The sequence below is a fragment of the Phodopus roborovskii genome, unplaced genomic scaffold (genome assembly GCF_943737965.1).
Source record: "Phodopus roborovskii unplaced genomic scaffold, PHOROB, whole genome shotgun sequence".
Lineage (NCBI taxonomy): Eukaryota > Metazoa > Chordata > Mammalia > Rodentia > Cricetidae > Phodopus > Phodopus roborovskii.
In genome coordinates this window covers 39,031,220-39,057,357 of record NW_026126511.1, presented here as the reverse complement: position 1 = coordinate 39,057,357, position 26,138 = coordinate 39,031,220, and the positions used below count along the sequence as shown (strand labels likewise).

The 26,138-nt window shown below is 44.5% G+C and overlaps 1 protein-coding gene across 3 annotated transcripts in view; it reads left to right on the top strand.

The window, feature by feature from the left end:
* The window catches only part of Lcp1 (lymphocyte cytosolic protein 1), a 92,817-nt gene that overhangs the window by 28,155 nt on the left and 38,524 nt on the right, over window positions 1–26,138 (top strand). Inside the window, exon 1 of one of the 3 annotated variants that reach the window (XM_051195375.1) lies at window positions 9,738–9,850. The exons of 1 other annotated variant lie outside the window; for it this stretch is intronic. The gene's annotated coding sequence lies outside the window, so the exon portion shown is untranslated. Of the gene's footprint in view, window positions 1–9,737; window positions 9,851–11,290; window positions 11,314–26,138 lie in introns of those variants that run through there. One more of the 3 variants, XM_051195376.1, reaches the window with a different exon arrangement.

Sequence of the window (26,138 nt, the reverse complement as noted above, 5' to 3'; positions counted from 1 at the left end):
TCATTAGAAGAAATAAATTCTGGTATTTTTAGGAAAATAGATGAAAATGGGTATTATCATACTAAGCCAAATTTTAAAAGACAAATAGCACATTCTTTCTTTCCTATATATAAAATAACATATATTTACACATAATAATGCATAAATATATATTTTTGTTGTGAGCCTAGCTTTTAACAGCTGAGCTCTCTCTCTAGCCTGTGTGTGTGATATATATATATATACATATATATATATACATTTACTTATATATATATATATATATGATAATATATAGGAGGAAAACACAGCTGCTATTTCTATACATACTGACTTTAGGTAAAATCATTAATCAACATCCATGCTTGAACCAGGGAACGGCCTTGTCATTCCCATAGCCTGACCTGGGATAGCTCTTGCCACTCCCATGAGTCTGGAGCACTGGCATCCTTGACATGACCACAGTCATGTCAACAATGTGTATTCACTCAGAGCTTCATCTTCTCCCCACAGATAAAGGTGTTTAAACACACATAGGCACACAATCATAAAGATTAGTTGACAAAGAAAGGTAGAGCGCTGGAAACATCAACAATGGCTCGTGGGCAAGTGCTTTAGACCTAGGAGGAAAAGAAAAACAAGTTGGTGATGCATGCAGGCTTGAAGGCGTCTAAGAACTTGATGTTCTAGGACACAATGGAAGCGAGGTTGTGAGGGTATTGGGGAGTAGTCTCACCAGCAAACAGGAGATACATTAGGTATGTCAGAAGATGAATGACAGAGCAGAGGGATGGTGCTGTTTGTGTGAGACTAGGAAAATGATCAGCGGCAGAATTCAAAAATTACCCTGATGAGCAATTTCAGGAACAGTGAGCACAGAGTGATGGGAGGAGAGTATAGCTTTACAGTCGCCATATGTGAGTGGGACTGAGCATGGAAGACGCAGGGGCTAGAAAACCAAGAAGCTGCTCCTGGTGTGGTAGTGAGCTGGGAAAGACTGTCGGGGAAACGTAAAGCCACGCTGCCCACAAGTGGGCAATGATGGCAAAGGGAGGGCTTGCCGAGTACCTCGGGCCACCCAGAGGAGGGCAGAGTTCACTGTTAGATACGCGGGGTGTTTGGAGGCTTGGATAAATGCAATCACACATTTTAAATGGAAACATCAGTAACTGTTCGTAGAGGAGAGCACGTGAAAAGGGTCGGCATAGTTAGGAGCATCGGAAGTTGTAGAACAGCAAGGATACCAAGCACACTGAGGCAGGTCTAGTTTCAGATGCAGGATCAGAATGGTCCAGTGAGGACTGTGGAAACTGGTGAATCAGGCAGGCTTTGACCACACTTACAGACCTCCTCATGCTGCCGGCCCTGCGCTCCCGGCCTCTTGGAATGGTGCAGCCGTCCACCGCCCAGCTCCCCACCCAGGAAGGGGACACTGTTGACGCCCTCTTTTATTTCATCCGTTCTACTCCTTCCATTATAGGTGTTCAGCCGTTTTCCCCTCCCTAAGGCCTCTGCACCGCTCTGTTACCTGGCTGCTGTCATCACCTTGTGTCCTGCTAAGGGCCACCCCCCCCCACTTCTCGGTGGTTTCATCTTTATATTCCCCTGCCCCTGCTCCAGCCCTTGTGGTTTTTCTAAAACACAGACATGACTTTGACACTTCCCATTTATGCCTCTTTATCAAATTATATCCCAGTGAAGATGCTGAAATCCTGTACTTAAGTGCCTGCAAGTGTGACCTTATTTGGAGATGGGGTGTGTGGGGGTGATCAAGATGAGATCATTAGGATGGAACATAACCCAATATTACTGTCTTCGTATGAAAAGAGGAAATGTGGGCACAGAAATGTAGGTTCAGGCAGAAATCAGAGTGATGTCAAAGCAGGGTTGACAAAGGACGTGGAAGCCATCAGGAACTAGGACAGACGTGGAGTAAGATGACACACAGCTTTCATAAGGAGTTTAGACTTCTAGCTTTTAGAACTTAGAGACAATATGTTTCTATTACTTTAGATTATTTAGTTTGTGGTCATTGTTACCACAGCCCAGGGAAACTAATGCAAATCCTAAAATAGCTCTCCATTGCTTGGAGAGGGTGATAAGTAATATTATGGTTGACTTGGCCAGGCTGTAGCATGCTCAGGTACTCAGTCAAACACTTTTCTAGGGTTTGGTGACAATGCCTTCGGGTGAGTTTTGATCATAAAGCAAGTGGCCCTTCCTAATATTGGTGGCCTTCATCTAAGCCACCAAAGGTCTGGATGCAGGAAAAGGCAGGTTCTAGCTCTCTGCCAAGATGATGTGAATTGCTCACATGAGATGCTGTCTGTGAAAGAAACACTTCCAGGCTGGTTGCCTTGAACTGGGACACTGACTTCTTCCCTTTCCACCTAAATTGAAACCCTGGTTTGTCCTGGATCTCAAGACCACTGGAATTCACACTAGGGACCTTTCTGAAGGTCTTGAAATTTGTCAGTATCTCTAATCACACAAGCCATGTCTTATAAATCTCTTTGGATGTGTATATATTCATACACACTATATACATATCTAATATATATATATACGAACAGACATAGACACACACAGACATATATATATATATATATATATCTATACCTTTCTCTATACACACACACACACACACACACACATCCTAGTCTGCCTCTATACACACACACACATCCTAGTCTGTCTCTCTGGAAAACCCTAAGACTCAGGGTAAATTTGAGATCTGTAACCCATTTTGAAGATGAGCTGAGCTCCATTGAGCACCCCACCTGTTTTCTTCACACACACACACATACACACACACACACACTCACACACTCACCGCTCCCCCCAACCCTGCTCTGCTTGCTGGATGGTCACAGAACTCTGCTTTGATCAGATTTGCCACGCACCTTGCTTCCTCTCAGCAGTTGTTCATATGTGTCCCCTGTGCTTTCAATCCCATCCTTTAAGTCCAGCGTAGTCTTCTTTATTAATTTTCAATAGATGTCTATGAAATGCCTGGCGCCATGTTTAGAAGCTAACGAAGTCAACTTGACCGTCAGCCTCCTAGAACTCCGTATCTTGTTGAAGAGCAGTTAGCAAAGGAGACAAGGAAACACTAGAGTCCAGCAGAGAGTTAGAAGTCATGAGGTATGCAGACGGTGGGAAGTGCTGTAGCTGAACTCCAAGTCTGTGGTGTGAGAAAGCACACATCACACCATCACACCGTGGACACTCAGCAGAACTCAGGACGCTGGGCTACAGCATCCTTCTGAAGGCAGGGAGGCAAGATGGGACCTAAACGCAGGAAGCTTCAGAGTGTACACCTTCCCCACCCATCCTGCGCCCCACTTTGCTGTAACAAAAGAACCCAAGGGAAAAGAAAAGGCTCTAAGCTGTTGCTGTGGGCTGAGTGTCCCTTTATAGGTTCCCATCACAGTTTGCCTGCCACTGAGACCGTGTCAGGAGTAAGACTTTAAAGAACTTATTAGTCTGGAGGGCTTTGCCCCTGTGGGTGGTGGTGTTGAAGAATATTATTTTAACTAGGCAAAGATGTGTTACATTTGTTTATGCTGCATTTGTTTAATTATGAAATGATGTGTTGTATTTGTTTCACCTTGTCTGCCTAAGGCACATGATTGGTCTAATAAAGATTTGAACAGCCAATAGCTAGGCAGGAGAAAGGATAGGCCAGGCTTGCAAGCAGAGAGAATAAATAGGAGACCGCTGGGCTCAGAGAAAAGGGGAGATTGAGAGAAGAAGGAGAGAGCTAGAGATGCCTGGGACAAGGAGCAGGGCAGACGCCAGGCAGCCAGACATAGAGAAGCAGAGAAATAAGACATACAGAAGGGAGACAGGTAACAAGCCCTGAGGCAAAGGTAGATGAAGAGAAACAGCTTAATTTAAGTTAAAAGAACTAGCCAGAAACATGCTGGCTAGGCTGAGCATTCAAAACTAACAATGAGTCTCTGTGCCGGGCTTTGGGAGCTGGTTGGTGGCCCACAGAAAAAAGCCTGGTAGAGAGGGGACTGGTGTCACCTTAAAAGGGGAGTTCAGCTCCCATTTGTTTCCACCCTTCACCTTCCACCATGTGACGAGTGGTAGGAAGACCCTGCCAAGCCACAGCTCTCCAAACTTGGAGCACACGTGTTTCTGTTCTTTTCAATTATACAGACCGTGTAACTGTAGGACAACCTCACAAAATGGACCAGGACGTAACAGAAAGAGCATGTTAAGTAGGAACTGGGGTGCGGGCAGATTCCGATGGGAGGACTTGAGGACCAAGAGGCAGAGACTGGGGGTGGGGTGGGATGTTAGCAAACCAACCGAGATGCACAACATTCAGTAAATGCAATGCCTCAGGGAGGGAACCTGGGAAATTGGCAGGGAAGGGAGGAGAGAAGAGCGGACAAGAGTAGTGAAGGAAAGAGAGTTGCAGAATGGAAAGACTTGGGTTTCTAGACTGAAGGGGATTGAGATAAGCTCACACAGTAGGTGCACACACACACACACACACACACACACACTGAGAACTATCATGAGATCTTCACACACTAAGCATACACACAAACACACTGAGCACTAACATGAGAAACTCACACAATAGGTGCACACACACACACACACACACACACACACACACACACTTAGAAATCATGAGAACCTCACACAGTGAGTGTACACACATAGAGAGAACAATCAAACAGTGGTTGTATACACACACACACACACACACACACACACACACACATACACACACAGAGAGGGGGGGTGGAGGGAGGGAGAAAGAGAAAACTATCACGAGAACCTCACCCAGTGGGTTTGCGCGCGTGTGCGCGCACACACACACACACACACACACACACGCATGCACGCACTCACGCACGCACGCACACACGCACGCACGCAGACACACACTGAGAACTATCATACAAACACTTCAGGACTCTGGGCCTGAAGGAGAAATCTGAAATTTCAGGAAAGAAAATTGGAAATGACATAGGAGGGACCATTAAATCAGAAAGATATCAGCTTTCTCAACAGCAATGCTGTAATCTGGAACACAGTGAAGGGCCCTTCGCAATTTGGGGGGAAAATGTTTCCCGGGGTGAATTTCCAAGACTGCTAATAGCCTATATATGTTTTCAGCTGTTGAATGTCTCAAGAAAATGTTGTCCCGTGTATTCTTAGGAATCTGGTAGAGGATGTGCCCCTTTTTAAATGAGGAAGTGAACTGAGAAACTAGAAAGCATGTGGCCTCCGGCCCAGAGCAGAAGAAAGAGCTTCCGGGATGAGGCTAAGACAGATGACCTTCTCATGCAGTGGGGCACAGACCAGACGGAGGATGAGGACTTCAGAGGGTCCTTTCCCAGAGTGCAGGAGTGGGATGGATGCATGCTTTGTTTTGTTGTTTTGTCTACTTTTAGCTCTGTTAGAGAGTTCAATGTGGTATTCGTAAGTATGTAGGAACCTAGCAAATTGAAAAAATACAAAGCATGGCACATGCCATTGCTTGGGAATGTTTTTTGTGTTATGTTTTGTTTGTCTGTTGTTTGTTTTGTGTGTGTGTGTGTGTGTGTGTGTCCCTATGTGTAAAATTACATGTGCATTTATGTATGTGTGGGGGGGAGCATGTATGTGCTTCTGGGTGCATGTAGGATTTCAGAAGATAACTTCAGATGTCACTTCTGGCTTTCCACCTTATTTGAGACAAGCTCTTTTTGTTATTCCTCATTTCATAAGCCAGGCCTTCAAGATTCCTGGAATTTTCCTTTTGATACCTTTGGCCCACCTGTAGGAGTGCTGGGATTAGAGACATATATGACCCTGCCTGGCTTTTCATGGGGGTGAGGGTTCGAAGTCAAGTGATCATACTGTGTGTCAAGCACCTTACACACAGGACCATCTCCCCAGTACAGCTATGATTATTTCGATAGTCATTATGAAAACAGACTATTGATTTAATGACACTGTTATAACTTGTTTTAGATAATGGCAGGTGACAAACAAATTCACTTCCAATTAGGAAGTAGAGATAAGTGTATAATATCCATGTCTATGTACATGAATCTAAGCAATCAAGCCATAGTCTCAGTGCAGAACCCGAAAGTTTGAAGCTAACAGTGGATGTGTCTGTTGGAATGGTTGTCTCTAGGGAGGAGAGAATAGGAGAGTTGTCAAAAGTCGTGCTTTATAATCAGCCTTGGGGTAACACAAAACTTCTAAAATGATGTGCACACGTTCATTCGGTTAAAAAGCGTAGCCACACAAAACATGTGTCATTCATAGTATCAACACAGAACCATCCAACTGGTCACCAACTGACTATGGGTTATATGACATGTGGTGTGGTCTCAAACATGGGACATCGTTCTTTTATGAAGAGGAAGGAAGGACTAGTGAGACGGCTCAGCAGATACAGGTGTTTGGTGTCAATCTTGAGTTCGGCTCCTGGTACCCAGATGGGGAAGGAGGAGAACTGGCTCCCGAAAGTTGCCATCTGACCCCCCCACTTATGTGTCATGGTATGGGCAACCCCCAAAATAAATAAAGCCGAATGTCATTTAAAATGAAAAGGAATGAAGTAGTGACACATGGTATAACATGGATGGACCCTGAAAACATGCTAAGTGAGAAAACCAACCAAATACACACAAAAAGACAGGAGATTGTTGGGTCGTCAAGGAGCACACATGTGATCTCGGCTGCACTCAGTAGACTGAGACAAGGGGGTTGAGAGTTCAAGGCCCACCTAGCAAAACACTGTCTTAACCAAATCAAAAGGTTGCAAGAAGCCATGGTTCCATTTGTGTGATATGTTGAGAGCAGGACCATCCATAGAGAGGGGAACAGTCATTGTGGATGGGTGAGGGTGTGGGAGACGGGTATAAGCATGGAGTAACTGCTAAGTGGTACCGGGTTTCTCTCTGGGGTGATAAAACTATTCTTGAGTTGTATAGCATAATGTGTATACAGATCTGGTCCTCTGATAAAACTACTTTGAAAGAGTGAATGTTATGCCAAGTGACTCCTATGCCAATAAAGATACTATTGAGCTAAAGAAAAAACTCCCAATTTATGTGCTATGGGTGACAAATAAATGAAACAATATATGTGAAGGGTCTAGTCTACAGCCTGGTATAAATATTAAAGAAGCAATTAGCACTCACACAACACTTACTGTGTGACAGGCAGTTTTCCCACACTACACCCGGTGCATTTAACCCCCTTAACAAATGCACAAAACAGACACTGCTGTTATCCCATCTTCTAGATGAAGATCCAGAGGCCAATGGAATTAAATCACCTGTCTGAAGTCATACAACCAGTTAGTCAGTAAAAGTGACCTTTGACCCCAGTTACCTGATCCAGAACTTTTACTCGGCCACTCCCCTATGCAGGTGATCTGGCCTTCCAGATTGAGGTCATGGGTGTAGAGCAGGCTTGGGTGTCAGATGGATTCAGGAAGGGCAGGAGGCAGAGAGGCAAGGCCAAGCAGAGGCTGGGCTGGGTGGAGAAGGGAGCAGAAGGGACACAGAGCAGATGGAGCGAGATGGGAGATCTATCGGGCAGAGAACAAAAGGGAATTCTGTCTGCGGAAAAACTAAAAACAACATAAGTATCCTGTGTGACCATCACAAGCAATTTCAAACACTGACAGAGAAAAAAAAAAAAAAAAAAAAAGGCTTGCCTGAGAAAGTCTGATCTAAGACCTTACCAGCCCCTGCGTCTCCCGAGAAGATTTTGATCAGGAGAGAGGCAGGTGGAGAGATTGCATGGGAGGGACTTGAATGGTAAAATGCAGAATGTGGCTGGGGGCAGTGACAGGTGGCTGATGCTCAGGAGAAGGGGGCGATAAGCAATGTCCTGCTCAGTGGCTTTCATCTTGCTCAGTGTGGGCACGGTCAGGCCCCCAGCCCTTGTGACGGGAACCGGGGTCTAGCTGAAACTGCTATTTCACTTCAGCCCTCCTGGAATCAGCGCCCACTCTCCATCATGCTGCTTTCCTCCTCCACCCTCACCTGAGCATTTATTACAGATTTCTCTGCACCAGCCTTCACCCTTCCTCCGAGAGAGCAGTGGTCGAGTTTTATTTCTGACTCTATCACTGGTTCTGGCAGACACTCATACACTAGAGGAACTGAGGCATGCCTATGTTTTTCCTCTTTTTCTTTTACAGATTCCCCCCAATCTCCTGTGATCAGGCAAAGGCACATACAGAATGTTCCTGCTTTCTGTCCCCCAGGTAAACAAAATGTGGGTTGGTTCCTTTTCACAAGGTGTGGCTGTTGGCCTTTGCGCCATTCTGAAACCACAAGTATGTAGATGCAGACGGGAAGATGCGCTGTTAGTACACACTCCCCTTACTAAGACAATCCATGGAGCCTTCTGCAGGACTCTGGGTGAGGGCTGCTCCCAGCAGTGGAATCCATCAGCATTCTGCTGCTGTGCCGTGTGGTCAGTCCTATACGGGCAATGTCTGGCTGTTTCTTTGAAGAAAGTGAAGTACCCTTGAACACTCTCTCTACCATTTATTAATTGGGGTCCTACTCACTCTTGCCTGAGACATCAAAAGAGAGTTGTCTATTCTTACTAGAACCATTTCCAGAATGTTCTTTAGGACCACATCTAGAGAAAATCGAACCTTCTTCGTGTCCTCCCATTCTTTAGCAGACCCTCTTGCCCAATAGGAGCTCTGTGGGTTTCTGAGTACAAGGTTGCTTCACTAGGCTGATGACTGAGATAAACTGAGAGCCTTTATCTCAACATTGGAAGTTAAAAGCAGGAACTTTTTAACTGAAAAGCCAGGGAAATCTAAGGAGCAGCTCAGTCAGTGGAATAATGCTCTGACTTGATAGCCAGCATGGCTCCTAGAAAACGCAGACACTTGTGGAATGAGCAGGCATCTTCACCATCTGACCCTGGAGCCTAGCCGCAGCAGATATCCCCAAGGCTAAGTGGCAACAGCTCTGTTACGGTTGGAAAGATACTGACTCCAGGAAATGTATAGATGATTACATTCAATATTCAGTCAGCACAACTCAGGTCTGGTCCTATGATGGGATCCAGTCTGTAGGAGGGAATGAAGCTAGGCTTCCAGCAGTAGCTGCCTGTATGACCCACCACTGTTCTTTACAAGAAACTTCTAAATAATTGAACTCTCTAATTGGGTTAAAGAGATCCTTAGCACATGGGTGTTCTATAAATAAAAGAATGAGTAAAGTAATATAGTAAGCAACCTTCCTATATGGGCCTTGTGTTTAAAGGGATCATTGTGTTTCATTTGTACCAATAAGATCATCATTAACAAAGTGGGAAGGACTGGTTTTAAATGAGGTGGGGTGGTTGGTTTTTGGATGGGCAGGCTCTCCCATGGGGATCCCTTTGTCTCAGGCACATACCATCTTTTCCCTCAGATCTTTCAACAGAAATGATTAATTTGTTTATCCCTGCTGAAAGTAGGTAAGCTCCTGGGTTTTGCTTTTAGCAATTAGAGTCAGACAAAAGAGTTCAGCCAGCAAGCTGACCTTCGCTCCCTATCTGTGATCAGAAGGGTTTAAGTAGCCCAGGGCCTGCTGAGAGAGACCCACTGAAAGAGCAAAGCGCTCAGAGAGAAGAGGAAGTGGAAGGTGGCTCCTGGGTTTCACTATGACCTGTTGTCAGGTGATTTGGGGGGAGGAGACACAGGGGAAAAAAATGTTGAGTAAAATGTCCTTATAAAGACAAAATCTATTTCTTTCCTGGCTGGTGATTTGTCACTGCAGTTACTTCCTGCCTTGTGACCACACACCCCGGCTTAACAGGGCTGCTCTGCAGATCTGAAGGACTAGTGTTTCTGATCACACAGCAGTGCCACCAAGGACAGTGTCTCTACAAGGTAAAGTTGCTTCTTGTCCCTGTACTCCTTGCCAGTGTTTGGGACACAGCTGGGGTTCTGCTGCTGGGAACTGTGGGTTTTGCCTTGAAGGAGCTGAGCACCTGTTTCCTGAGCCCTATGTGTCCTGCCTTATTCTAAGGACTGCAGGACCTGTGGCCACCTGGGGTGGCCGGGGGATGGGGACCGTGTTCTCTGGCTTGGCTCTTGCCAAGTTCACTGCAGTTATCAGCAGCCCCTGTCCACTGCCTGCCCCAAGAAACTAATTTTTCCCCATCTTTAAAGCCAAACCATATTTTTTGATACCTGCTGATGGCTCTATTTCAGGAAGGCTATTACTCTGATTTGGTCAACTTTAAAATGTTTTCGGGAAAATGCATATTGATCATCTAGACTTTGCTTCTCGTTATATTAATGGGGGGTGGTTTAAATTTAGCTTCTGTGGTTGTTTTTCTTTAAAAAAAAAAAAAAAGGGCTTCCTTCAGTGGCTATGCTATGTTAACATCTTAGGTCATGTTACCAAATGTGGGGCTGCTGCTTCTGTGAGTGAACTTGGCTTTTAATGCCTTTGTTTTCTAACTACATAGAACTAGAGGTTTCCTCTCTTCCACCTAGTCTCAGAAAACAAAAGCAATTTGTGTGGGTGGCTTGTGCTACTTTTGTAGAGCTGTCTGGATTATTTGCTAAGGCTGAAGGCCATGCATGTGAATGCTCCATTAAGTTCTGGAGGAAGGTTCCCTGTCTGCAAAGGCGACTCTTTCAAACTGCTGACGCATAGAGCCTTGAAGTATGGAGGCATCTATCAGCTTTTATTTGATTATCACAGGCGGTCAAACCCAGGACAGATAGATGATGTACACAAACTGTTCAGCGCACATGCTGAAGCCCAGTGCCTCCTACTGTTGAAGACTACTTGAGCAGGGCGACTTAAAAGCAAGAGCAGCAACACAATTCTTCATAAGCAAAGTGTGGGATGGCTTGTTATCACACACCTTGTTGTCAAATGCATGCAGAATTTATTGGTTTCCATTAGAATGTCTGTGTAGGTAAATTTAAATGGAATTCACCATTTTTTCTATAAATATGAACTTCTGGAAGTTGCATTGAGCATTAATCTTCACTTATAGTGCTTACCTGGCTAGTTTTAAAGTAGAAAAATGAAATGAAACAGTAAACTCTCTGGAGGAAAGGCTTAAGGCCCAGAAAACACTGAAATAATATAGTAATGGGAATGAAATGAATGAAGATGAGAAGGAATGTCCATATTTTTCCCTTATGTTTGGGAAGGAATAAGGATGAATACGGCAAAGCTAATACCTACCACGTTGGGATTGCTGAAGCATCCACTTGGCAGGCCACCAAAAGCATGAGGGAGGGCTCTTCCGGGCCTCAGCCCTGACCAAGATAGCATTGAAGCAGTTTGCAGAGGCTGCTTATGGAGCCATTTCAGTAGCAATCTCTGTCTGGTAGGACCATTTTAAATTTTTTATCCTTTGCATGTTATACCTTGCAACAGTCAGTAGCGTGGGGAAAAACTCCAGTGCTTTAACTTGATTGATGCTTCTAGCTTGGAATCTTTTGGAGAAGGTTGGCCAGGGAGTACTATTTCATTCCAACACACATGTGCATTTAAACTAGACCAGAAGAAGACCTTTGCAGTCTCAATGCTGCAGATGCTCAGTCCAGCATACTTTAGAGCTGCCTAAGGCGTAGTATTGTACGGACTAGGGGATGTTAACAAGGAGGAAGTCAGCATGTATGCTGAGCAAAGCGCAAAGTGTTTAGAAGACATTTCATCTGAACTTGGTTGAGTCTGTGGATAATGGGTCGTGTAGATCTGGATGGAGAGCTGAGTGCAACAAACCTGGTTACTTTTAAGTGCGCGGGTTCTGTAGTCACGTGGTCTCTAGGAATCCTCTTAAGTGCCTTGAGCTATTAGGAGTGGGTTTAGGTGTTGAAGTTTCTGGCCCTAGGTCTTAAGAGTTAGGGTGGGGCAGGAGGTAGCCTGGGTTTCAGGAGCTAGGCTGGCTTAGGAGGTGGTGGGGCCTGCTCACCTTCCAGGAAGCATGTAGGTCTGTAGGGGCAGCTTCCATCATTGAAGGAGATCAGGGAGCCTAACACAGGTGTGTGTGTGTGTGTGTGTGTGTGTGTGTGTGTGTGTGTGTGTGTAAGAGAGAGAGAGGGAGAGAATTCTCAAGACACCCCTTGACAGACTTTGTGTAACAGTCGGATGATTCGTTAACAGTTTTACTAAGAATTTTTGTACCTTCACAAATTTGCCTCAGCCCACTTCCTCAGCCTTATTTCATGCCACTTCCTCCAACTTGAACCCTCCCCCTCCCCGTCTTGCCTACCCACATTCTGCACTAGACCGCAAGCCACCAGGAAGTTTCATGCTGGTTCACTCCTTTTCACTCTGTCTTCTCTGTACTTCTAACTTTTTTCGAGGTCCACTTGAAAGACCAGGTCCTCTGCATGTTTCCCTGTCTGCCTCTTCCTCCACTGTCCAGCCTGACGTTTGCCTAATGCTTCGCCTTAGGGTCTGTATAACATTGATTGTATCTTGGGTTTTTTTTTTCCTGTCCTACCACACTCACAGACTCCCAGTTCCTTCTCCACGCCTCCTGGTACACTTAGCTGCTGATGATACTGATTGAAATGAACATTTGTCACACACATTTGGTTTTGGTGTATGTGTGTTTATAAATTTGTTACATAACGTGAAAATCTCTAATTTCACTTCCTAGTTTAGGACTTGTTGAGTTCTTGTGGTACCTGCTATGCAGGAAGATGCAGCAGTAATTGCTGCTCAGCAGCTGCCATTCTGAATCTTTCCCAAAGCCCGATTCTTCATTTTAGCCTCACAATACTTAAATGGACATTGACTTCAAGAGACACAAGGAATTATACAATGGCCTTAGCCTTCAGAAATACCTTGTTATATTTTAAATACAGCCATAGAAGTATTGCAAGCTATCCTTACACAAACTATATTCCCAAGATAGGGTCTTGTTTATGACAGTGAACACAAAGACACATCCCAGGAACTTTATTCAATCAGTCTGTATTGCTCTTAGGAAATTCTCAACTCACCTTTTCTTTTTTTTTTTACCTAAAGAACACAAGCCCCTCTGCAAATACAGAGGAGATAGTGATCAAATCTCAATAAGGCCATGTGAGATAATTAAGAAATTTCCTGGTTTTGCTCATGTTTTGGAAGAGCTAAAAGTTTTAAGGTCAGATTACAAAGTCGTTGAACTTTATGACTAGACTAATGACAGATGATATAGCAGAATGACATTGTTTAGATTACTAAATTTCTCCCTAGGATTTTTACTTGGGGGCAGCTGGATGGTTCCCAGTTCACAGACACCCAGTGAAATGACATTATTCGGTTTGTGTACTGACCAATGCGAAAATAAAAATTGAAGTTAGAGCCCATCAGGGTACATATCTGTCAGCTGACTTGGTGAGTTCCAAGAGTCCCTGTTTTACTAGATGACAATGAACTTCTGACATCAAAACCAATGGCTCTCTGAAGTGGTAAGAAGTTGCCTCCTGACTAGATAGATATCCGTCTCCTAGGGGAATCTTGCTCCAGCTCAGCTGCTGAAGCCGGTGTTCCCAGATGGCTTCCCCGTTGTTTTCCTCAGATTCCTTCTGACTCAACTTCCTGTCTTCATCACTAACTCTTCCTGTTGTTTTGGTTTGTCAGTTTCCATCATTGCATCCGTCTTACCATCAGTTGCATAATATCTCCATCTTGTAAGACATTGCAAGCTCCAGAGGGAGGGGCAGAGAGGAGAAACCTCAATTACCACCCTAATAACACAGCTACCACACCCTACTCACTTAGAACTAGGCATTTCTCCCAGGACTTGGACCATAAGAAAGCATTGGTCAGCACTGCAATCCCACGGAATGAGTGCTGGCATCATCTTCATGTTTGGCAACAGGTTTATTCGTTCATGTAGTTTGTTTAATTTTCTATGATCGGATGAGTGCTGGATCAACTGTTGGGTTCCAGAGACAGTCACAGAACAAACTATAGTGCGTCCGTGTGCCGAAGCCCTAAAGTCGAGCTAGATGGCTGTTACTTCCCCCAAAGGAGTACAGCTGTAGTGTGGTTGCTTTTATTAGAGATTGTTCTGTTGCCATCATCATCACATGCTTAGTCCTGTGTATGTGACTGTAATTGGTGTTTGCCATGTACAGGCCGTACAACCCAATCTCTTCCTTTAAAATCCTGGGAAAGTTCTCATCCCATTAGAAGTTAAGAATGACTTCAGTCAAGTAGCATTCGCATTTTTTAATGTGTCGTGACTGATAGTCCAGAATAAATTAATTTGTATCCCCTAGTGCATATACTAGAATTACTCAGTCATTGCCAAACATAGGTGTTCTAAAGACTGTTTACAAAGGAGAGATCATCTAACTGAGTGGCAGGAGGGAAGGTGAAAGCGACCCACTCATTGAGTTAAAATACATTTTCCTCGGCCCCAGAGCCAAGTCTATGTTGGTCCCACTGTACAAAGGCGGTTTCTCAAATAGGGTCAGGGCCCCAACCCCCTGGAAGGGAAAGCTAAGATGTGAAACCGAGGGACCAGCCAAGCCAGCTCTGTGGCTGCAGCATTGATTCTTACTGTAGTTTAGCACTAGTGACGGGAAACCTCCCCCCACCCCTTGTCTTCCTCACACTCATGCACATTAGTAGCTGAACTAGTATGGGAATCAGAGGCTGGGTCCTGCACAATGAGACAGCCGAGACACCAGTTTGGCCACCAGGTCAGCTACACACAAGAATTGCAGTCAGGCAGAGGATTTGTTTTCAGTTTTCCTCTGCTTACCCTTTTCAGAGGGAAGCAGCCTGGTGAAATGCCTCCCTGGTAGTCAATAAGCTGCATTCTGGTTCTTCATTCCAGCAGTCAGCATCAAAGTCTATCCAAGGCGTGTCTCTTTGTGTGATAGCTGTGTACCGTTGCTCAGACAGAATTTCGATTAGCGTGAGTCACTGTCCTGTTAACTGCAAGTGAAGTCTCTATTTAGCTCCTTGACAGCTTTTCCTAGCAGCTGAGCTGCCTGAGCGAGACACCTGAAACCCAAATGTTCTGAAAGTCGAGGCTTTTTGACTGTTGACAGAATTCTCAGGAAGTTTCAGATTCTGGAATGTTTTAGATTTCAGGGTTTTGGATGGGTGCCTCGACAAACTCTGGTCCCTGAGACACTCCTGGTCCCAGGTGTTTTGGATAAGGATGTGCAATCTGTCCTTCCATCACAGTTGTGATTAAATGACTGACAAGGGCAACAAGAGGTCTATTTTGACTCATCCTTCAGGCTTACCATCTGTCTGGGCTGGGAAGGCTTGGCGATGGGAACCACTGTGTCCATGGAGCTGGGAACGTCCAGGTTGATTTGTTTACATCTACCAGATTGGTTTATATTACGTTCAGATCTAAGCTGGGCCAGAGCCAAAGGCAAATACCACCTTCAAGGCCTACCCCAGGAGCCTCACTTCATCTAGCTAGACCAGAGACCCAAAGTTTGTACAAGCTCCCAAAACAGCATCATTGTCTGGAGACCAATTGCTCAAACACACAGAACCTGTGGGAAACATTTCAGACTCAAATCCTAGCAACTGCTTTTACCCAAGGGAGGACAAGGGTGATTTAATTTCCTTATGGAGAAATCAAGGTAATAGGTACCAAGAGAAAATAAGAGGTGGGGGAAATGTATATAGTTTTCCATTGATGAGAAAGAGGGGGGGATGTGTAGAATTTTCCATTGAGCACCACTCTTCATCTTCAGACTGTGAATTGAGCTGTCTGTGCCATTCCAATGGCTTGTAAAATTTTTGATTTTAATTTCTTCTCTGGATTGATAGAGGGTAGTAAGCACCATGGAAACTTCTCAGATTTTCCCCTGCCTTGATATCTTTCATGTGGAGACTTTTCATCAGGGTATTAGCAATTCTGTTTCCCCCGACCACTGAGAATGACAGTTGAGACATTGCAGTTCTCTGATGATGACCAAGTGGTTGTGGCGGTGCTTTCGGGGCGGTGATCTTCCCTCCAATTTAGTGTAGATGTCTGCTTTTAGAAACTTGTATTTTATAGGGTTTCAAACAGAGTTTGTACTCCCTGTTCATGGAAGAGGCAGGTACAGTGTATACAGTAGGTAGAAAGGGTGGACACAGATTTGGATTCATTTTCTGGCTTTGACCACATCAGACACTGAGCAGATTCTTGACTCTCTGAGGCCAGTTTCTTATCTGCAGTTGAAGCAACTACTGTCTGTTTTCTGAGATGCCCTTGGGTCCATTGTGCTCTACCATTGTTCTCTATTGCATTCATGGGCATACCTAATTTGACCACCACTTCATTTGATAGGCATTTCAAAATTTCCAAGCATTTGAAACATACTTGCTATTTTATTTCCCCAAACAGCTATGTATAGTTGGTATTTCTGTCTCCTTATTTGATAAGGCTTAGGGGGTTTCATAGGTGATTTATCCACAGGTCATGGCAGTAGCTGATAGAATCAAAATTCACAGTTGCCTCTTCCATTTAAAGTACATAATTTCTTAAAAATGTAAACTGTGTCTGTTTAAACTACATTGCTGAGGACTGGAGAGATGGATCAGGGGTTGTTAAGAGTAACTGCTGCTTTTGAAAAGGACCTGAATTCAGTTCCTAGCACCCACAAGACAGCTCAAAACCTTTTGTAACTCCAGTTCCAGAAAACCTGATGACCTCCTTTGGCTTCCTTGGGTACCAACTATCAGATGGTATATACACATACATGCTTACGTAAATACTCATACACATTAAATAAAAATAAGTGAATCTTCAATAAACTACATTGCAGTCAGGCATAGGGGTGCATGCCCGTCATCCCAAAACTCAGAGCCTCAGGTGGAGAATCAAGGTCCACCCTAGTCTCCACATTGAAACCCTAGATTTCTACCATGACCAGCATGCCACTAATAATAAGTCTTAAGCATTACTGTCTGGGATTGAGTATTGAATGATTGTTCCTTGTGCCACATTTTCTATCAGTAAGAGATCCCAGCTCTGTGTTGGGTCTGATAGTTTTACAAACACATTTGAGAAGCAAGTCAATAAGTGCCTGAGGATTTATGATATAAAGTCTAACAGTTTTGAAACTATTAGTCTGCATTGGGTAGCCACTGAAATTACCTCTTGTGGCACTTAAAATTTTGGTGAAAGTAATATCCTGTCATAAATTGGTATTAGTAAATATTTGCCAACAGTCTGCGTGCACGTGTGTGTGTGTGTGTGTGTGTGTGTGTGTGTGTGTGTGTGTGTGTAATTGACCTTGTCATCAGAGATTCTAAAGGAACAGCTCCGTTGAGCCCATTGAGAATCAGGTCACATTATTAAGAATATATAAAAGTTTGTGTTGTCATTGCTAATCTAGAAATGTGGTCACTGGTTTTCAGCTCCAACTGGAATACAGAAAGTGCCTGGATAATTAGGGGGTGACCAAGCAGGGGGAACTATAATGCAGGCCAACAGAACGTGTCCTAATACTTGGTGAGCCCCAGAGGAGGAACACCAGGAGTCTCTATCTCATAACCCAAAGTGTTCTCACTTCTCATGGGTCATGGTGGATGTGGTTGGGCTTTTCTTAACATCACTGTGTATTTTCCAAGTCTGGCCACACTTCCTCAACTGTTAGAAGGTACTTTCCACTGTTAGTATGTCTGGCAAGTCAGAGCCGAGACCCTTAAAATAAGGCTAGTTAATGTCAATGCGGATGGCTTCTGGTACCACCTGCCAGGGCTGCACCATCCATGGGATTCCTAAGATCGTGAGCAGGAAACTCGTCGGAGCTATCTCAGAGAAAGACCATGGTGTAAAACCTAGATTTACCCTCACACAGCACACACAGTTCATACACAATCAAGTGTGACTTCCGGGCGTTGACTATAAATCATCTTACATGAAGACTAGAAATTAAGTCCGCTCCCTAAGATAAGTTTGTAAAAGTTCTGATCTTTGCATTTTCTTTTAACGGCTACCCTTTCCTCCCTCCTCCTCCTCCCCCCCCTTGTTTCATTTACTGTGAATATCAAGATTTGAGGGTTTTTTTTCCCTCCAAATCTAAATTTGGGACATTCTACTTCTCTCTTTCAGACTAGTTACTGACTCACTTCTCCACTCTTGAGGGCCTCGGTTTTCCCAATTCTGGCGTCTCTGGTTCCTTCTTCTCACTGCAGTATTTTCTCAGACACCATGCTCTGAGGAGGAAGCAAACACATATAAACCGAGGAAACAGTTCTAGGTGCAAGCATTTGTTTCCATTTTATTACCTGCCCCAAGTGGGTATAACATTGCAGTGTGGCCTGGGTCACTGACATTTCCCTTCTAGAAAGAAGAGTATCACACTTTCCATGCGGGGTTTAGCATCCAACATCCCTGACCAGCCATCATGCCCCAGCAACAGTCTGTAAGCTTCTGCTCGCCTGTCATTTTACAGAACCGTCTCCATGGAAAACTCCATAGTGAGTCCCTGGGACTTAGTTCAGTGTTGCCTTTCTAGAAAGCTTCCCTCTCTTTCCTACCCCATCTCTCTTTCTCACCCCTGCCCCTCCTGTCTCCTCCCTCTCATTTTCGTCTCACCACCCATCCTTCCCGCTCTTTCCCCATTCCCAGGCAGAATCTGGGGCTTCCTTCTCCATGTTCTCCAAACCCTTGACGACGTCATGTCTAAACTACTCAAGATAGTGTAGCCTTTCACGTACATGGTGACTTTCCTTCACTTGACTGTGTGTCTCTGAAGGCAGCTTTTTTTTTTTTTTTAGTATTATGAAGACATCTGCTTCATAATACAATAGTGACACAATAGACCAAAGTATACAAGTCTCCCAAATGCAGGACCCTTTTTCTACAGTAGCCATGGGGACACAGGCAAGAAAGACTGACCCTAGTGGTGGCCTTGCTCACTCGTCTTAACACTTCCTCTAAGATGTTGAACCTGAGAGAGGAAACATCTAGAATTTCCTCCAGAGAGTTCTAGCCCTGTGTTTGTATGAGTATAATCAACATGACAAGAGGGATCTGACCTTTTAGAGTTTCCTTTTGGTCACCCTGAGGAAGGGCAGAGAACAGATATAGGAATCCAGTAGCCTGGGCACTTGGAAAGTGAGGAGCCTTCCCCAGTTCACAGCAGCATGACCCTAAAAGCTGGTCGTTTAAGCTCACCACCCTCTGTAATGCTCAGTGCTAAACCCGAGCATCGTGGTGCAGATAAGGCATCTCGTAAACATGAGCTGCTATGTGATGTCCAAATCTTTCCACTATCATTTAGCTACTGTTGGCTAGGCCACTCTAGGCCACTCTAGAGGCTCGGGGTCAAAGAGCACACATAATGGAGGAAAAAGGCTGACCAGTCCTCAAGACCCCTCCCACTCATCTATTGAGTCTACAGGGCTTAGTTCACTTTGTGCCACTATGACGGAATGCCTGGGGCTGAGCAATGTATAAATGCAGAGAGATTAGTTTCTTTCCGTTTTAAAGGCTGGGAAGTCCAAGGTTGAAGGGCTACGTTTAATTCCTCTACGTCATCCCATGGTAGCAGGCAGAAGGCAAGAAAGCAGAACGACACTCCTGCCATATTGACATTAAGTGACCAATGAGGACTCTGTGCTAAACACTGCCATTGGCCTTCCCTTTAACAGTGCTACATTCCAGCTCGGTTTCTAACACATGACACTGAAGTAGACATTTGAACTGTACACTAGGTGTCTTCCTCTAGAGCTATCTTTATTTCTCTCTGGGGAAACACTCTCTCTCTCTCTCTCTCTCTCTCTCTCTCTCTCTCTCTCTCTCTCTCTCTTCCTGTGAATCGAAGGCACCCTGCTGGATTCTATATTGAGTGGCATCTGTCTTCCTTACTAAACAAGCTACATCCTACCTAGTATTCTCAGAGCCTAACCCAGTTGCTGGGTATAGCATATATTTGGCATATTTCAGTTGAAAGGATAACTGATTTATGAGTTTGCTTAGTGGGACACATTTAGAATTGCCAGAGGATGGGTTTCATAGCCCAGGTGATGGTATGCAAATTACATTCAAGTAAACACTCTACTGCATTCTATGATTCTATGATTTTTCTTTACATAAACTGTCTTGGCTACTTTTAGAGTTAAAGAAACATTGCTGAGATAGCACGAGGACTCCCCTCATGCCCATCACTTAGTTCCCATGACTTTAAATAGATGGGCTTTCCATCACATTTTGTTTGTATGTAATATATATGTAGATCTATAGTTGTTGTTTTCTAAATGCTTTTTTGCTTCCTAAACACTTTTCTCCAAACTGATTTTTAGTTGACATTTGAAACAGTATTATTTCTCATGTGCAACACTGATGGTTTTGAAATATATATACTATATAGAAATTGTTACATGAGTGTGTTATCTCACAGTTACTTTTTACTGTAGTCAACCCTTTCTGTCCACTTCCTTAGCATTTTTCAAGAACATGTCATACTGTCACCAACTATGTCCCCATGCTACACAGGGCTCTTCCGAACTTACTTGGCCATGCAAGTGTAACAGTATACTTGTTGACCTCCCACCAACCAACCACTCCAGCCTCTGGTAGCCACCATTTTACTCACAACTTCCATGAGATCAACATTTTTAAAATGTTCTGCATATTAGTGAGGTGGTATTTGCTTTTCTCTGGCTGCATTCAGGTATGTCTTTAGTCTTGCACTGGTGGAATTTCTTCTTCCTATCTCTTTAAGTAGTATTATTTCCACTGTGTTTATACTACTTACCACATGGATACAACATTGTCGTTAGTTATCCAGTCATCAGTTAATGAACATTTAGATTGTTGTTTCTATTTCTTGGCATTGTTTTTCCCTTTGAGGCAACACGTCACTATGTAGCCCAGACTGGCCTTCAATTTACCATCCTCCCACCTCAGCCTCCAAGGTCCTGGCATTACAGTGTGCACACCATGCCTGGCATTTCTTGGCCATCAGGAACAGTGTTGGGGGTGCATATCTCTTAACCTAATGGCTTCTTGTCCTTTGGTAAATACCCAATAGTGGGGTAGCTGAACCAGAAGATAGTTCTGTTTTTAACCCCTTCAGGAACCCCCCTGCTCTTTGAAATGGCTATTCTACAACTTTGGTATTCTCCAGTTCACTGGTTAAGGAAGTTGTTACAAACTCAGAAGATCGTAAAGCCAATTACTTTAAAGGTTGGAAAAAAAACTCCTAAACCAACGTCCCCCCCCAAAAAAATAACATGAATTCAACAGTGCCTGTCTTTCCCTCTGATATCTGCCTAAGAGAGGAACAGCTGTAATGGAATCAGAGAAGATTTAGGTTACAAGGTAGGGAAATGAGACACCAGCAAGGTTATAGAGTTTCCTTATTTGGGTCTTTTTAAAGAAAATACTAGATGGCTCTCTTTCTGGGACAGTCTGTGCACTGTCTTGCCTAGAAGCTAGGAATGAACTGGAGCAGCTTGTCTTTAACAGTGTGAGATGCCACCCCAGAAACAGGTCCCACAGGCCCTGAACTACTCCACTGGGCAGCTGAGCAGGGACATCTGCCCGGGGTCCATGAGGAGATGCATCTGGAAGGGCTCTGTGTGCTGATGAGGTAAGAGCAGGGACAGTGACCGGCATGTGGGAGCCAGGCCCCCTCCCTCCCTCCCTCACCCACTCAAGTCTTAAGGGACACCTTTGGGGCAGAGCGTGCTCAGAAGGGCACCATACCAACTGCGTTATTCTCTGCAAGCTTGCCTCTACTCTACATAGTCACCGGTCAGCAGCTGAGTGGGATTTTGAAGCTTTTTAACATGGACAGGACTTCCCTTCTCAATTCATGGATGAAGAAACAGAGGCCTGGAGAACAAGCTGGAGGTTGATGCTACACAGCCAGGAGGAAGGAAGGATCTTCTCATGAGAGCCTACACAGAACTTTCCCTCAATCACTGGCCTTACTTTGGTTGAGTTTCCTTTAGTGAAATTACTCATTTAGTGACTTGTATGGGCTGATTTGGGGTATTTAATATTTTTATTTATTTATATCTATTTCTGTATATGAGAAAGGGTGGTCCTGGCTACCTGGAACTCACCACATAACAAAGGCTGGCCTCAAACTCATGGAGATCTTCTTGCCTCAGTAGCCTAAGTGCTAGGCTTATAGGTCTGTGTCACAATACCTGGCATGCTATTTTAATTTTAGATAGGCCTCTATGCCTATTGCTCCGACCTAGTCTTTTTTTTTTTTTCCTTCATTCACGGCAGTGTATGTTTAACCTTTTCACTCATTTGTTCATGAACACAAAAGTCTCATTGTTGTTAACCATATTGCATTACATCTACCATCATCTGTGTGTTACATTCAAAACTTGATAGTTAACCGTGGGCTCCATGAAACCCTAGTCTTTGGGTCCCCCGTTCTGTACTTCTTCCTGCATCTCCAAGTAACCAGAGCAGAACTTTGTATAGAAGCATCTAGATGGAGTGAATGTTGTTTGATACTCAGGCAATAGCAGTGTGTTGATGTATATCAATTCTTTGAATAGATGTATTTGGCATGCGCTGAGCTTTCAGTGGGGTAAATCTTGGTCCTTAAAAGTCCCTGTGTTAGAATGTTGGATGAAAAACAGCAGGGATTTCCAATGCCCAGGGAAGGAGAGGGCTGCAGAGACACTAAGGTATCATCAAACTCCAGCCTGCTGTCTCACCCTTGCTTCCATAGCTTGGTGTGGGTACCTTGGTAGGGAGCAGAGGCATTGGGATATGCTGGGAAGGATGGGTGAGGCAATGTGGTCTCTTGAGTTGGAGGTAGGGCTGGGATCTGTGTGCCTGATTCTGTCTGTAGGGCTTCAGAAGCCCCCTCAATTGAATGACTGGCCTATGGAGGTTGTCAGAGTGCCACCATGGGGTGCAGGTTAGAGTGTGGTGATCTGCTGCTTCTCAATAGTGTTTACACAGCCCAGACTTACTGTAACAGGCCTCCTTGGTCTTCTTCCCTGAGGCATTTAATTCACAGGCTGCAGAGAAAGGATTCTGTGCCCTGGAGCAGCCTGGGGGGGGGGAAACTGGTACATTTGCAGAGAGAGAGAGAGAGAGAGAGAGAGAGAGAGAGAGAGAGAGTCAAATTCGAAGTTTGCCTTGATAGAAGGTTTTGTGAGAGTCCCTCTAAGTGCCCAATTGTAATTGGATTCATTGTTTAAAGGATGTTTGGCTGTTTTGCTTGCATGTATGTCTGTGCACACATTGTATACATGGTGCCAGTGGATGTCAGAGAAGGGAGCTACAGCCCCTGGAACTGGGATCAGTTGTGGGTGCTGGAAGTCAAATCCAGGTTCTCTGCACGAACTGCCGGTGCTCTTTAACCACTGAGGCTTTTCTCCAGCCCCTGTAATTGAGTTGTAAAAAAAAAAAAAAAAAAAAACAACAGTCTTTTCAAACTGTATTTTCAGAGCCATTCTTTACATGAAAGACAGGATTACAGAATTAGCATCCATGGACGTAGAGTTGCTGTAAATTCATTATCTCTCCTAAAAGTGTCTCTGTGAAACAGAAAGGGCAGCACCAAGCAAAAACAAACATTTTCTTTTCTGTTTTAAACTGTAGAGTGTTTTCTTTGGCTAAAGAATCTTGTGACATTATTCTTCATTTCCTAGTCATCTTAAGCTGACACTGAATACGGTACTGTTGGTCACACAGCGTGTTTCTGGTTATCCACGGTTCCCGGGGGCGTCTGGATGTTTTGTAGTTTCCCCTGGGGATGTCCTGAGGTTTCTGAGGTGCGCCTGGGACTAAGTGTCAGAACTCTTCCAGTTTTCCTGTAACTACAGAGTCAAGTTGCAGAAAAAGTGGGGCACAGTCGGAAGAATGCCTTGGTCATGTGATACTGGGCCACAGATGCCCTTGGACTCTAGCGGGTTGATAGCTGGCCACCACTGTCCCTAACCTCGATTCTGATGCACCCAGAGCAACCGGTGAGTATCACATCAGGACAGGCCCTTGCCCCTCTTCCTGCTGTTTTCATGATCAGTTCTGAAACTGAGAAGTTCCTGCCCCCAAGTGTACACTCACTTAGAGGACCCGTTTTCTTCCGTAAGACCCTCAGCACTCTGCTCTGTGGTAAATTCCACAAACAGCCTCCACGTTCAGGCTTCAGGAAACTTGAGTCAAGTCCTTTGGTAATAACTCATTCTCAGAATCACTGGCCATGGCCCATCTGGGGAACACCAGCTATCTGTAAGCAGAGACACAATCCGTGCCGTCTTTAAAGAAAGAACAGGCTCTGGCTTTTGCAGCTTGGGAGTTAACTTAAACATTTAAAGAACTAAAGAAAAGCTAGTGGTCCCTTTAGCCAAATGTCTTGGGATTCTGTGTCGATTGATCTGAAGAGCAGAAGCGCTCACAGGAAACCGGGCAGCCAGATGGGACCCAGGTAAATGGCTTGAGGCTTGTCCTTTTAGATCTGATTTGGGTAGTGATTCATAAATGAAGTTCCTGAGCTGATTGCTGATTAAGATGGTTCCTGGTAGGGCGGGCACTGTTAGATAATGCAGTCCTGAGAAAGGGGTGTGTGGGCTGCTGAGATGCCTCGGTGGGTAAACGTGCTTTAGGCTCAGCCTCACTACCTGAGTTTCATCCCTGGGTCCCACGAGGCAAAAGGAGAGGAATGGGTCTGCAAGTTGTGTTCTGACTCCTACATGTTTGCTATGGCATCCCTACACCCACACACAAACACCTCTGCATACTAAATAAAATGCAATGAAATGTTTCACCTAAAGGGAGGGAATGGGTGGAGGCTGGGGATGCAGCTCAGTGGTAGAGTGCATGACTGACATATATAGGCCCTAGCACCAAAAAGAAATTAAAAATTTGGACCATACTCTGCAGGGTCTGTAAAGCTGAGTTGAAAGTACTGGTGCATGGCCTGGAAGACGCACGCATTATTTCTTCAGTCACCCTTTTGGGCTCCAGATGCTGTAGCATGACCCATTCCTGCTACCTATGTGGTGCTGGTATTGCAAAGCGACAACTTCCCCCTCGGAACCTGCCTAACAGATGATAAGACAGCATGAATAAACATGAGTGAACAAAATAGGGCACAGTCCCCTCAGGCAAACACACGTCTAAAATTAGATGCTACTGCAGTGATGGTCTTCTTAGATGTGGCTGATCTGCAGCGTCTGACGTCGATCACGTCCTGCCCCACGGTGCAGAAGTGCTCATCTGCACACTCCACTCAGTTCAATTAGCTAAAGGGTCTCCTCTCAGTCAGGGACTTCATTGACCCTTCTAGTGGTACTTCACCTTCTCTCGTCTTCTCTGCATTAGGCACAGCAGCCAGGCATGTCATGGCCTCGGAGTATGTGCACGGACAAAGCGTTTCACGCGGTTATATGTCAGTTTCCTCCTGTATGCGTCAGAAAACTGTAATCAACTCCTGGTTTTCCCCTGTCTCTAAAAGTGGGGTTGTGTTTCTAGGTCCTACTGCTCAGTGTGAAGGTAAAAGAGACAAGACAATCTGTTCATGGCTGGGCCCTGCAACAGCCCACAGTGTCACAGCAGCTTCAGGTGCCAACATTAACCTCCCCTCTCGATCCACTTTCTACACCGCAGAAACTCACTTTTCTTTTTTCTTTTCTTTTCTTTCTTTCTTTCTTTCTTTCTTTTTTTTTTCCTGGAAGCCCTTGAACCACTGAAGACTTGAAGATTTTTAAACATGAAGTTGTTCTCACTATTTGTACTTTCAAGTTTATCCTCCCGCTTACAAGCCTTGCAAGAGAACATTATTAGATGTTATAGTAGGTGTTTGTTCCTGACCAACATACTGTGTTTTAACGTAACCAATATGTCCTTTTAAGGTCCTAATTTGGATGAGCCATGCAATCTGGGGAGACATTCGGTATTTATGCTAAAATATTTTTACTCTGCTATACCATGATCTTTGGAGGCTTTTTAGATTTTCTTTTTTAAGACAGTGGTCTGATTCTTCTGGTTGCTTCTATGGCCCTGTTCTTTAAATTTTACCTATATTGCTGGGTGGTACTAGCACAAGCCTTTAATTCAGCCCTTGGGAGGCAAAGGAAGGTGGATCTCTTGTGAGTTTGAGGCCAGCCGGCTCTACAGAGCTAGTTCCAGGACGGCTAGGGCTGTTACACAGAGAAATCCTGTCTTGAAACAAACAAACAAACAAAAAAATTACTTATGTTTCTATGTATGCATATTTATGTTCCTACATGAGTTGGTGTGCACTATATTTGTGCAGGTGA